This window comes from Pelodiscus sinensis, chromosome 3 (genome assembly GCF_052426305.1).
Source record: "Pelodiscus sinensis isolate ZL-2025 chromosome 3, ASM5242630v1, whole genome shotgun sequence".
NCBI lineage: Eukaryota > Metazoa > Chordata > Testudines > Trionychidae > Pelodiscus > Pelodiscus sinensis.
In genome coordinates, this window is record NC_143054.1 from 202,698,404 (window position 1) to 202,711,171 (window position 12,768).

Consider the following 12,768-nt stretch of genomic DNA (forward strand, 5'->3'; position numbering starts at 1 on the left):
CTCTCTTGTGGCTCTCTCGTATTGGCCAATACGTTCTGTCTGTCTGTTTCTGTCTGTGTCTTTGTCCTTGCTCTGCTTCTGCCGTGTCCTTGTACAGCACACTTGCAGGCATTCCAGGTGAGCATCTTCAAGGGTTAAGGGCTCAGGAGCCAACGGGAATTCTGCAGGTACGCCAGTCACGCAAGGGAGAGCGGTGGTGCGTCATGGCTGACTGACTCAGTGTTCTTGTAGAGGGCCCGATACATAGGCGAGACGGGGGGAAAGGGCTAAAGGATAGTATTCCCACAGCCACAGACCTTAGTGAGTGAGAGCTCACGCTGGGCTTTTTCGGCCACCCTTGCAGAGGAATCAGTGCGTGGCTGTGGGCGGAGAAGAAATCGTCCGAGATGGACTTGAGCTGCCTGGACGTGATTCTCGGAACACGGGAAGGATCATCAGCGGTCGGCCTTCCCATGGCTCTGTGTGAGTAAGAGGTGCGTGCTTTGAAATCTTCAAGCGTCCTGGCAGTATGTTTCTTCTGAGGCAGAGAGCTTTCTGCTGGGGCACGGAGCCTGGTGGCTTAGGGATTGGTGAAGGGGCAGTAGGCGGTTCAAGAGAGCGTGGATAGAGATTCAAAGCCTCCTTTCACTTCCCGTTCCTGTAGTGGCAACGGGAGGTGGTGGCCGATGGTGAGAGGGTGCGGTGCGATGGTGGGAGGAGAAGCGATGCCGCGTCCTTGCGGACTGAAACGCTAAGTTGTTTGTTTGTTTTTTCCCCTCTGCTGTGTTCGGTAGCGAGCGATAAGAAGTCAACCCTGCCGGTGTCCTCCCGTCTGGGGATGGAACGGAAACGAGAACAGCGAGCTCGGGAGCGTGGTCGAAGCGAGGCGAGAACCGTCCGGCTGGGAGCGGAGCAGCCATCGCTTACCGGGAGATAAGTGTCGGGTCTGGAAATCTCTTGGCTTACGGCCCACTCGGGTCTAGGAAGGGAAGTCACGTTTGCTTAGACAGCGAGTCCGAGCGGAGGTTCCCGAGGTGCTTCCTTGGTAGTGGGAGAAACAGGGCTTCCGTTTGTCAGGGGTGCTGGTTTCTCTGGAACACGGTGTCCTTCTCAGCAGACGCTTGGCTCGAGGAGGAAGACGCAAGGTGGTAAGGTTTCTGACTGCCTCTTATGTGTTTCTTTCTTGTTTCTCTCTCGTATTGGCCAATACGTTCTGTCTGTCTGTTTCTGTCTGTGTCTTTGTCCTTGCTCTGCTTCTGCCGTGTCCTTGTACAGCACACTTGCAGGCATTCCAGGTGAGCATCTCCAAGGGTTAAGGGCTCAGGAGCCAACGGGAATTCTGCAGGTACGCCAGTCGCGCAAGGGAGAGCGGTGATGCGTCATGGCTGACTGACTCAGTGTTCTTGTAGAGGGCCCGATACATAGGCGAGACGGTGGGAAAGGGCTAAAGGATAGAATTCCCACAGCCACAGACCTTAGTGAGTGAGAGCTAACGCTGGGCTTTTTCGGCCACCCTTGCAGAGGAATCAGTGCGTGGTCGTGGGCGGAGAAGATAGCGTCCGAGATGGACTTGAGCTGCCTGGACGTGATTCTCGGAACACGGGAAGGGTCCTCAGCGTTCGGCCTTCCCATGGCTCTGTGTGAGTAAGAGGTGCGTGCTTTGAAATCTTCAAGCGTCCTGGCAGTATGTTTCTTCTGAGGCAGAGAGCTTTCTGCTGGGGCACGGAGCCTGGTGGCTTGGGGATTGGTGAAGGGGCGGTAGGCGGTTCAAGAGAGCGTGGATAGAGATTCAAAGCCTCCTTTCACTCCCCGTTCCTGTAGTGGCAACGGGAGGTGGTGGCCGATGGTGGGAGACTGCGGTACGATGGTGGGAGGAGAAGCGATGCCGCGTCCTTGCGGACTGAAACGCTAACTTGTTTGTTTGTTTGTTTTTTCCCCACTGCTGTGTTCGGTAGCGAGCGATAAGAAGTCAACCCTCCCGGTGTCCTCCCGTCTGGGGATGGAACGGAAACGAGAACAGGGAGCTCGGGAGCTTGGTCGAAGCGAGGCGAGAACCGTCCGGCTGGGAGAGGAGCAGCCATCGCGTACCGGGAGATAAGTGTCGGGTCTGGAAATCTCTTGGCTTACGGCCCACTCGGGTCTAGGAAGGGAAGTCACGTTTGCTTAGACAGCGAGTCCCAGCGGAGGTTCCCGAGGTGCTTCCTTGGTAGTGGGAGAAACAGGGCTCCCGTTTGTCAGGGGTGCTGGTTTCTCTGGAACACTGTGTCCTTCTCAGCAGACGCTTGGCTCGAGGAGGAAGACGCAAGGTGGTAAGGTTTCTGACTGCCTCTTATCTGTTTCTCTCTTGTTGCTCTCTCGTATTGGCCAATACGTTCTGTCTGTCTCTTTCTGTCTGTGTCTTTGTCCTTGCTCTGCTTCTGCCGTGTCCTTGTACAGCACACTTGCAGTCATTCCAGGTGAGCATCTCCAAGGGTTAAGGGCTCAGGAGCCAACGGGAATTCTGCAGGTACGCCAGTCGCGCAAGGGAGAGCGGTGATGCGTCATGGCTGACTGACTCAGTGTTCTTGTAGAGGGCCCGATACATAGGCGAGACGGTGGGAAAGGGCTAAAGGATAGAATTCCCACAGCCACAGACCTTAGTGAGTGAGAGCTAACGCTGGGCTTTTTCGGCCACCCTTGCAGAGGAATCAGTGCGTGGTCGTGGGCGGAGAAGATAGCGTCCGAGATGGACTTGAGCTGCCTGGACGTGATTCTCGGAACACGGGAAGGGTCCTCAGCGTTCGGCCTTCCCATGGCTCTGTGTGAGTAAGAGGTGCGTGCTTTGAAATCTTCAAGCGTCCTGGCAGTATGTTTCTTCTGAGGCAGAGAGCTTTCTGCTGGGGCACGGAGCCTGGTGGCTTAGGGATTGGTGAAGGGGCAGTAGGCAGTTCAAGAGAGCGTGGATAGAGATTCAAGGCCTCCTTTCACTCCCCGTTCCTGTAGTGGCAGCGGGAGGGGGTGGCCGACGGTGGGAGGGTGCGGTGCGATGGTGGGAGGAGAAGCGATGCCGCGTCCTTGCGGACTGAAACGCTAACTTGTTTGTTTGTTTGTTTTTTCCCCTCTGCTGTGTTCGGTAGCGAGCGATAAGAAGTCAACCCTCCCGGTGTCCTCCCGTCTGGGGATGGAACCGAAACGAGAACAGCGAGCTCGGGAGCTTGGTCGAAGCGAGGCGAGAACCGTCCGGCTGGGAGCGGAGCAGCCATCGCTTACCGGGAGATAAGTGTCGGGTCTGGAAATCTCTTGGCTTACGGCCCACTCGGGTCTAGGAAGGGAAGTCACGTTTGCTTAGACAGCGAGTCCGAGCGGAGGTTCCCGAGGTGCTTCCTTGGTAGTGGGAGAAACAGGACTTCCGTTTGTCAGGGGTGCTGGTTTCTCTGGAACACGGTGTCCTTCTCAGCAGACGCTTGGCTCGAGGAGGAAGACGCAAGGTGGTAAGGTTTCTGACTGCCTCTTATGTGTTTCTTTCTTGTTTCTCTCTTGTATTGGCCAATACGTTCTGTCTGTCTGTTTCTGTCTGTGTCTTTGTCCTTGCTCTGCTTCTGCCGTGTCCTTGTACAGCACACTTGCAGGCATTCCAGGTGAGCATCTCCAAGGGTTAAGGGCTCAGGAGCCAACGGGAATTCTGCAGGTACGCCAGTCGCGCAAGGGAGAGCGGTGATGCGTCATGGCTGACTGACTCAGTGTTCTTGTAGAGGGCCCGATACATAGGCGAGACGGTGGGAAAGGGCTAAAGGATAGAATTCCCACAGCCACAGACCTTAGTGAGTGAGAGCTAACGCTGGGCTTTTTCGGCCACCCTTGCAGAGGAATCAGTGCGTGGTCGTGGGCGGAGAAGATAGCGTCCGAGATGGACTTGAGCTGCCTGGACGTGATTCTCGGAACACGGGAAGGGTCCTCAGCGTTCGGCCTTCCCATGGCTCTGTGTGAGTAAGAGGTGCGTGCTTTGAAATCTTCAAGCGTCCTGGCAGTATGTTTCTTCTGAGGCAGAGAGCTTTCTGCTGGGGCACGGAGCCTGGTGGCTTGGGGATTGGTGAAGGGGCGGTAGGCGGTTCAAGAGAGCGTGGATAGAGATTCAAAGCCTCCTTTCACTCCCCGTTCCTGTAGTGGCAACGGGAGGTGGTGGCCGATGGTGGGAGACTGCGGTACGATGGTGGGAGGAGAAGCGATGCCGCGTACTTGCGGACTGAAACGCTAAGTTGTTTGTTTGTTTGTTTTTTCCCCTCTGCTGTGTTCGGTAGCGAGCGATAAGAAGTCAACCCTCCCGGTGTCCTCCCGTCTGGGGATGGAACGGAAACGAGAACAGCGAGCTCGGGAGCTTGGTCGAAGCGAGGCGAGAACCGTCCGGCTGGGAGCGGAGCAGCCATCGCTTACCGGGAGATAAGTGTCGGGTCTGGAAATCTCTTGGCTTACGGCCCACTCGGGTCTAGGAAGGGAAGTCACGTTTGCTTAGACAGCGAGTCCGAGCGGAGGTTCCCGAGGTGCTTCCTTGGTAGTGCGAGAAACAGGGCTTCCGTTTGTCAGGGGTGCTGGTTTCTCTGGAACACGGTGTCCTTCTCAGCAGACGCTTGGCTCGAGGAGGAAGACGCAAGGAGGTAAGGTTTCTGACTGCCTCTTATGTGTTTCTCTCTTGTTGCTCTCTCGTATTGGCCAATACGTTCTGTCTGTCTGTTTCTGTCTGTGTCTTTGTCCTTGCTCTGCTTCTGCCGTGTCCTTGTACAGCACACTTGCAGGCATTCCAGGTGAGCATCTCCAAGGGTTAAGGGCTCAGGAGCCAACGGGAATTCTGCAGGTACGCCAGTCGCGCAAGGGAGAGCGGTGGTGCGTCATGGCTGACTGACTCAGTGTTCTTGTAGAGGACCCGATACATAGGCGAGAGGGGGAGAAAGGGCTAAAGGATAGAATTCCCACAGCCACAGACCTTAGTGAGTGAGAGCTAACGCTGGGCTTTTTCGGCCACCCTTGCAGAGGAATCCGTGCGTGGCCGTGGGCGGAGAAGAAATCGTCCGAGATGGACTTGAGCTGCCTGGACGTGATTCTCGGAACAGGGGAAGGGTCCTCAGCATTCGGCCTTCCCATGGCTCTGTGTGAGTAAGAGGTGCGTGCTTTGAAATCTTCAAGCGTCCTGGCAGTATGTTTCTTCTGAGGCAGAGAGCTTTCTGCTGGGGCACGGAGCCTGGTGGCTTAGGGATTGGTGAAGGGGCAGTAGGCGGTTCAAGAGAGCGTGGATAGAGATTCAAAGCCTCCTTTCACTTCCCGTTCCTGTAGTGGCAACGGGAGGTGGTGGCCGACGGTGGGAGGCTGCGGTGCGATGGTGGGAGGAGAAGCGATGCCGCGTCCTTGCGGACTGAAACGCTAAGTTGTTTGTTTGTTTTTTCCCCTCTGCTGTGTTCGGTAGCGAGCGATAAGAAGTCAACCCTCCCGGTGTCCTCCCGTCTGGGGATGGAACGGAAACGAGAACAGCGAGCTCGGGAGCTTGGTCGAAGCGAGGCGAGAACCGTCCGGCTGGGAGCGGAGCAGCCATCGCTTACCGGGAGATAAGTGTCGGGTATGGAAATCTCTTGGCTTACGGCCCACTCGGGTCTAGGAAGGGAAGTCACGTTTGCTTAGACAGCGAGTCCGAGCGGAGGTTCCCGAGGTGCTTCCTTGGTAGTGGAAGAAACAGGGCTCCCGTTTGTCAGGGGTGCTGGTTTCTCTGGAACACGGTGTCCTTCTCAGCAGACGCTTGGCTCGAGGAGGAAGACGCAAGGAGGTAAGGTTTCTGACTGCCTCTTATGTGTTTCTCTCTTGTGGCTCTCTCGTATTGGCCAATACGTTCTGTCTGTCTGTTTCTGTCTGTGTCTTTGTCCTTGCTCTGCTTCTGCCGTGTCCTTGTACAGCACACTTGCAGGCATTCCAGGTGAGCATCTTCAAGGGTTAAGGGCTCAGGAGCCAACGGGAATTCTGCAGGTACGCCAGTCGCGCAAGGGAGAGCGGTGGTGCGTCATGGCTGACTGACTCAGTGTTCTTGTAGAGGGCCCGATACATAGGCGAGACGGGGGGAAAGGGCTAAAGGATAGTATTCCCACAGCCACAGACCTTAGTGAGTGAGAGCTCACGCTGGGCTTTTTCGGCCACCCTTGCAGAGGAATCAGTGCGTGGCTGTGGGCGGAGAAGAAATCGTCCGAGATGGACTTGAGCTGCCTGGACGTGATTCTCGGAACACGGGAAGGATCATCAGCGGTCGGCCTTCCCATGGCTCTGTGTGAGTAAGAGGTGCGTGCTTTGAAATCTTCAAGCGTCCTGGCAGTATGTTTCTTCTGAGGCAGAGAGCTTTCTGCTGGGGCACGGAGCCTGGTGGCTTAGGGATTGGTGAAGAGGCAGTAGGCGGTTCAAGAGAGCGTGGATAGAGATTCAAAGCCTCCTTTCACTTCCCGTTCCTGTAGTGGCAACGGGAGGTGGTGGCCGATGGTGAGAGGGTGCGGTGCGATGGTGGGAGGAGAAGCGATGCCGCGTCCTTGCGGACTGAAACGCTAAGTTGATTGTTTGTTTTTTCCCCTCTGCTGTGTTCGGTAGCGAGCGATAAGAAGTCAACCCTCCCGGTGTCCTCCCGTCTGGGGATGGAACGGAAACGAGAACAGCGAGCTCGGGAGCGTGGTCGAAGCGAGGCGAGAACCGTCCGGCTGGGAGCGGAGCAGCCATCGCTTACCGGGAGATAAGTGTCGGGTCTGGAAATCTCTTGGCTTACGGCCCACTCGGGTCTAGGAAGGGAAGTCACGTTTGCTTAGACAGCGAGTCCGAGCGGAGGTTCCCGAGGTGCTTCCTTGGTAGTGGGAGAAACAGGGCTTCCGTTTGTCAGGGGTGCTGGTTTCTCTGGAACACGGTGTCCTTCTCAGCAGACGCTTGGCTCGAGGAGGAAGACGCAAGGTGGTAAGGTTTCTGACTGCCTCTTATGTGTTTCTTTCTTGTTTCTCTCTCGTATTGGCCAATACGTTCTGTCTGTCTGTTTCTGTCTGTGTCTTTGTCCTTGCTCTGCTTCTGCCGTGTCCTTGTACAGCACACTTGCAGGCATTCCAGGTGAGCATCTCCAAGGGTTAAGGGCTCAGGAGCCAACGGGAATTCTGCAGGTACGCCAGTCGCGCAAAGGAGAGCGGTGATGCGTCATGGCTGACTGACTCAGTGTTCTTGTAGAGGGCCCGATACATAGGCGAGACGGTGGGAAAGGGCTAAAGGATAGAATTCCCACAGCCACAGACCTTAGTGAGTGAGAGCTAACGCTGGGCTTTTTCGGCCACCCTTGCAGAGGAATCAGTGCGTGGTCGTGGGCGGAGAAGATAGCGTCCGAGATGGACTTGAGCTGCCTGGACGTGATTCTCGGAACACGGGAAGGGTCCTCAGCGTTCGGCCTTCCCATGGCTCTGTGTGAGTAAGAGGTGCGTGCTTTGAAATCTTCAAGCGTCCTGGCAGTATGTTTCTTCTGAGGCAGAGAGCTTTCTGCTGGGGCACGGAGCCTGGTGGCTTGGGGATTGGTGAAGGGGCGGTAGGCGGTTCAAGAGAGCGTGGATAGAGATTCAAAGCCTCCTTTCACTCCCCGTTCCTGTAGTGGCAACGGGAGGGGGTGGCCGATGGTGGGAGGCTGCGGTGCGATGGTGGGAGGAGAAGCGATGCCGCGTCCTTGCGGACTGAAACGCTAAGTTGTTTGTTTGTTTTTTCCCCTCTGCTGTGTTCGGTAGCGAGCGATAAGAAGTCAACCCTCCCGGTGTCCTCCCGTCTGGGGATGGAACGGAAACGAGAACAGCGAGCTCGGGAGCTTGGTCGAAGCGAGGCGAGAACCGTCCGGCTGGGAGCGGAGCAGCCATCGCTTACCGGGAGATAAGTGTCGGGTCTGGAAATCTCTTGGCTTACGGCCCACTCGGGTCTAGGAAGGGAAGTCACGTTTGCTTAGACAGCGAGTCCGAGCGGAGGTTCCCGAGGTGCTTCCTTGGTAGTGGGAGAAACAGGACTTCCGTTTGTCAGGGGTGCTGGTTTCTCTGGAACACGGTGTCCTTCTCAGCAGACGCTTGGCTCGAGGAGGAAGACGCAAGGTGGTAAGGTTTCTGACTGCCTCTTATGTGTTTCTTTCTTGTTTCTCTCTCGTATTGGCCAATACGTTCTGTCTGTCTGTTTCTGTCTGTGTCTTTGTCCTTGCTCTGCTTCTGCCGTGTCCTTGTACAGCACACTTGCAGGCATTCCAGGTGAGCATCTCCAAGGGTTAAGGGCTCAGGAGCCAACGGGAATTCTGCAGGTACGCCAGTCGCGCAAGGGAGAGCGGTGATGCGTCATGGCTGACTGACTCAGTGTTCTTGTAGAGGGCCCGATACATAGGCGAGACGGTGGGAAAGGGCTAAAGGATAGAATTCCCACAGCCACAGACCTTAGTGAGTGAGAGCTAACGCTGGGCTTTTTCGGCCACCCTTGCAGAGGAATCAGTGCGTGGTCGTGGGCGGAGAAGATAGCGTCCGAGATGGACTTGAGCTGCCTGGACGTGATTCTCGGAACACGGGAAGGGTCCTCAGCGTTCGGCCTTCCCATGGCTCTGTGTGAGTAAGAGGTGCGTGCTTTGAAATCTTCAAGCGTCCTGGCAGTATGTTTCTTCTGAGGCAGAGAGCTTTCTGCTGGGGCACGGAGCCTGGTGGCTTAGGGATTGGTGAAGGGGCAGTAGGCAGTTCAAGAGAGCGTGGATAGAGATTCAAGGCCTCCTTTCACTCCCCGTTCCTGTAGTGGCAGCGGGAGGGGGTGGCCGACGGTGGGAGGGTGCGGTGCGATGGTGGGAGGAGAAGCGATGCCGCGTCCTTGCGGACTGAAACGCTAACTTGTTTGTTTGTTTGTTTTTTCCCCTCTGCTGTGTTCGGTAGCGAGCGATAAGAAGTCAACCCTCCCGGTGTCCTCCCGTCTGGGGATGGAACGGAAACGAGAACAGCGAGCTCGGGAGCTTGGTCGAAGCGAGGCGAGAACCGTCCGGCTGGGAGCGGAGCAGCCATCGCTTACCGGGAGATAAGTGTCGGGTCTGGAAATCTCTTGGCTTACGGCCCACTCGGGTCTAGGAAGGGAAGTCACGTTTGCTTAGACAGCGAGTCCGAGCGGAGGTTCCCGAGGTGCTTCCTTGGTAGTGGGAGAAACAGGACTTCCGTTTGTCAGGGGTGCTGGTTTCTCTGGAACACGGTGTCCTTCTCAGCAGACGCTTGGCTCGAGGAGGAAGACGCAAGGTGGTAAGGTTTCTGACTGCCTCTTATGTGTTTCTTTCTTGTTGCTCTCTCGTATTGGCCAATACGTTCTGTCTGTCTGTTTCTGTCTGTGTCTTTGTCCTTGCTCTGCTTCTGCCGTGTCCTTGTACAGCACACTTGCAGGCATTCCAGGTGAGCATCTCCAAGGGTTAAGGGCTCAGGAGCCAACGGGAATTCTGCAGGTACGCCAGTCGCGCAAGGGAGAGCGGTGATGCGTCATGGCTGACTGACTCAGTGTTCTTGTAGAGGGCCCGATACATAGGCGAGACGGTGGGAAAGGGCTAAAGGATAGAATTCCCACAGCCACAGACCTTAGTGAGTGAGAGCTAACGCTGGGCTTTTTCGGCCACCCTTGCAGAGGAATCAGTGCGTGGTCGTGGGCGGAGAAGATAGCGTCCGAGATGGACTTGAGCTGCCTGGACGTGATTCTCGGAACACGGGAAGGGTCCTCAGCGTTCGGCCTTCCCATGGCTCTGTGTGAGTAAGAGGTGCGTGCTTTGAAATCTTCAAGCGTCCTGGCAGTATGTTTCTTCTGAGGCAGAGAGCTTTCTGCTGGGGCACGGAGCCTGGTGGCTTGGGGATTGGTGAAGGGGCGGTAGGCGGTTCAAGAGAGCGTGGATAGAGATTCAAAGCCTCCTTTCACTCCCCGTTCTTGTAGTGGCAACGGGAGGTGGTGGCCGACGGTGGGAGACTGCGGTACGATGGTGGGAGGAGAAGCGATGCCGCGTCCTTGCGGACTGAAACGCTAACTTGTTTGTTTGTTTGTTTTTTCACCTCTGCTGTGTTCGGTAGCGAGCGATAAGAAGTCAACCCTCCCGGTGTCCTCCCATCTGGGGATGGAACAGAAACGAGAACAGGGAGCTCGGGAGCTTGGTCGAAGCGAGGCGAGAACCGTCCGGCTGGGAGAGGAGCAGCCATCGCGTACCGGGAGATAAGTGTCGGGTCTGGAAATCTCTTGGCTTACGGCCCACTCGGGTCTAGGAAGGGAAGTCACGTTTGCTTAGACAGCGAGTCCCAGCGGAGGTTCCCGAGGTGCTTCCTTGGTAGTGGGAGAAACAGGGCTCCCGTTTGTCAGGGGTGCTGGTTTCTCTGGAACACTGTGTCCTTCTCAGCAGACGCTTGGCTCGAGGAGGAAGACGCAAGGTGGTAAGGTTTCTGACTGCCTCTTATCTGTTTCTCTCTTGTTGCTCTCTCGTATTGGCCAATACGTTCTGTCTGTCTCTTTCTGTCTGTGTCTTTGTCCTTGCTCTGCTTCTGCCGTGTCCTTGTACAGCACACTTGCAGGCATTCCAGGTGAGCATCTCCAAGGGTTAAGGGCTCAGGAGCCAACGGGAATTCTGCAGGTACGCCAGTCGCGCAAGGGAGAGCGGTGGTGCGTCATGGCTGACTGACTCAGTGTTCTTGTAGAGGACCCGATACATAGGCGAGAGGGGGAGAAAGGGCTAAAGGATAGAATTCCCACAGCCACAGACCTTAGTGAGTGAGAGCTAACGCTGGGCTTTTTCGGCCACCCTTGCAGAGGAATCAGTGCGTGGCCGTGGGCGGAGAAGAAATCGTCCGAGATGGACTTGAGCTGCCTGGACGTGATTCTCGGAACAGGGGAAGGGTCCTCAGCGTTCGGCCTTCCCATGGCTCTGTGTGAGTAAGAGGTGCGTGCTTTGAAATCTTCAAGCGTCCTGGCAGTATGTTTCTTCTGAGGCAGAGAGCTTTCTGCTGGGGCACGGAGCCTGGTGGCTTAGGGATTGGTGAAGGGGCAGTAGGCGGTTCAAGAGAGCGTGGATAGAGATTCAAAGCCTCCTTTCACTCCCCGTTCCTGTAGTGGCAACGGGAGGTGGTGGCCGATGGTGGGAGACTGCGGTACGATGGTGGGAGGAGAAGCGATGCCGCGTCCTTGCGGACTGAAACGCTAACTTGTTTGTTTGTTTGTTTTTTCCCCTCTGCTGTGTTCGGTAGCGAGCGATAAGAAGTCAACCCTCCCGGTGTCCTCCCGTCTGGGGATGGAACGGAAACGAGAACAGGGAGCTCGGGAGCTTGGTCGAAGCGAGGCGAGAACCGTCCGGCTGGGAGAGGAGCAGCCATCGCGTACCGGGAGATAAGTGTCGGGTCTGGAAATCTCTTGGCTTACGGCCCACTCGGGTCTAGGAAGGGAAGTCACGTTTGCTTAGACAGCGAGTCCGAGCGGAGGTTCCCGAGGTGCTTCCTTGGTAGTGGGAGAAACAGGGCTCCCGTTTGTCAGGGGTGCTGGTTTCTCTGGAACACTGTGTCCTTCTCAGCAGACGCTTGGCTCGAGGAGGAAGACGCAAGGTGGTAAGGTTTCTGACTGCCTCTTATCTGTTTCTCTCTTGTTGCTCTCTCGTATTGGCCAATACGTTCTGTCTGTCTCTTTCTGTCTGTGTCTTTGTCCTTGCTCTGCTTCTGCCGTGTCCTTGTACAGCACACTTGCAGGCATTCCAGGTGAGCATCTCCAAGGGTTAAGGGCTCAGGAGCCAACGGGAATTCTGCAGGTACGCCAGTCGCGCAAGGGAGAGCGGTGGTGCGTCATGGCTGACTGACTCAGTGTTCTTGTAGAGGACCCGATACATAGGCGAGAGGGGGAGAAAGGGCTAAAGGATAGAATTCCCACAGCCACAGACCTTAGTGAGTGAGAGCTAACGCTGGGCTTTTTCGGCCACCCTTGCAGAGGAATCAGTGCGTGGCCGTGGGCGGAGAAGAAATCGTCCGAGATGGACTTGAGCTGCCTGGACGTGATTCTCGGAACAGGGGAAGGGTCCTCAGCGTTCGGCCTTCCCATGGCTCTGTGTGAGTAAGAGGTGCGTGCTTTGAAATCTTCAAGCGTCCTGGCAGTATGTTTCTTCTGAGGCAGAGAGCTTTCTGCTGGGGCACGGAGCCTGGTGGCTTAGGGATTGGTGAAGGGGCGGTAGGCGGTTCAAGAGAGCGTGGATAGAGATTCAAAGCCTCCTTTCACTTCCCGTTCCTGTAGTGGCAACGGGAGGTGGTGGCCGACGGTGGGAGGCTGCGGTGCGATGGTGGGAGGAGAAGCGATGCCGCGTCCTTGCGGACTGAAACGCTAAGTTGTTTGTTTGTTTTTTCCCCTCTGCTGTGTTCGGTAGCGAGCGATAAGAAGTCAACCCTCCCGGTGTCCTCCCGTCTGGGGATGGAACGGAAACGAGAACAGCGAGCTCGGGAGCTTGGTCGAAGCGAGGCGAGAACCGTCCGGCTGGGAGCGGAGCAGCCATCGCTTACCGGGAGATAAGTGTCGGGTCTGGAAATCTCTTGGCTTACGGCCCACTCGGGTCTAGGAAGGGAAGTCACGTTTGCTTAGACAGCGAGTCCCAGCGGAGGTTCCCGAGGTGCTTCCTTGGTAGTGGGAGAAACAGGACTTCCGTTTGTCAGGGGTGCTGGTTTCTCTGGAACACGGTGTCCTTCTCAGCAGACGCTTGGCTCGAGGAGGAAGACGCAAGGTGGTAAGGTTTCTGACTGCCTCTTATCTGTTTCTCTCTTGTTGCTCTCT

The 12,768-nt window shown here is 56.2% G+C and overlaps 3 long non-coding RNA genes across 3 annotated transcripts; all 3 read left to right on the forward strand.

Moving 5' to 3' along the window:
* Positions 1 to 809: 809 nt before the first annotated feature.
* On the forward strand, positions 810 to 2,364 carry LOC142824951 (uncharacterized). Its single transcript, XR_016349060.1, has 3 exons — positions 810 to 923; positions 1,501 to 1,630; positions 1,935 to 2,364. It is a non-coding gene; the product is annotated as an uncharacterized LOC142824951 (long non-coding RNA).
* A 3,053-nt stretch (positions 2,365 to 5,417) lies between these two features.
* On the forward strand, positions 5,418 to 8,073 carry LOC149525210 (uncharacterized). The gene is made up of 3 exons (XR_016349330.1): positions 5,418 to 6,270; positions 6,571 to 7,427; positions 7,728 to 8,073. It is a non-coding gene; the product is annotated as an uncharacterized LOC149525210 (long non-coding RNA).
* Positions 8,074 to 8,172: 99 nt separating this feature from the next.
* On the forward strand, positions 8,173 to 12,061 carry LOC149525211 (uncharacterized). The gene is made up of 4 exons (XR_016349329.1): positions 8,173 to 8,584; positions 8,889 to 9,745; positions 10,050 to 10,906; positions 11,211 to 12,061. It is a non-coding gene; the product is annotated as an uncharacterized LOC149525211 (long non-coding RNA).
* Positions 12,062 to 12,768: the final 707 nt, after the last annotated feature.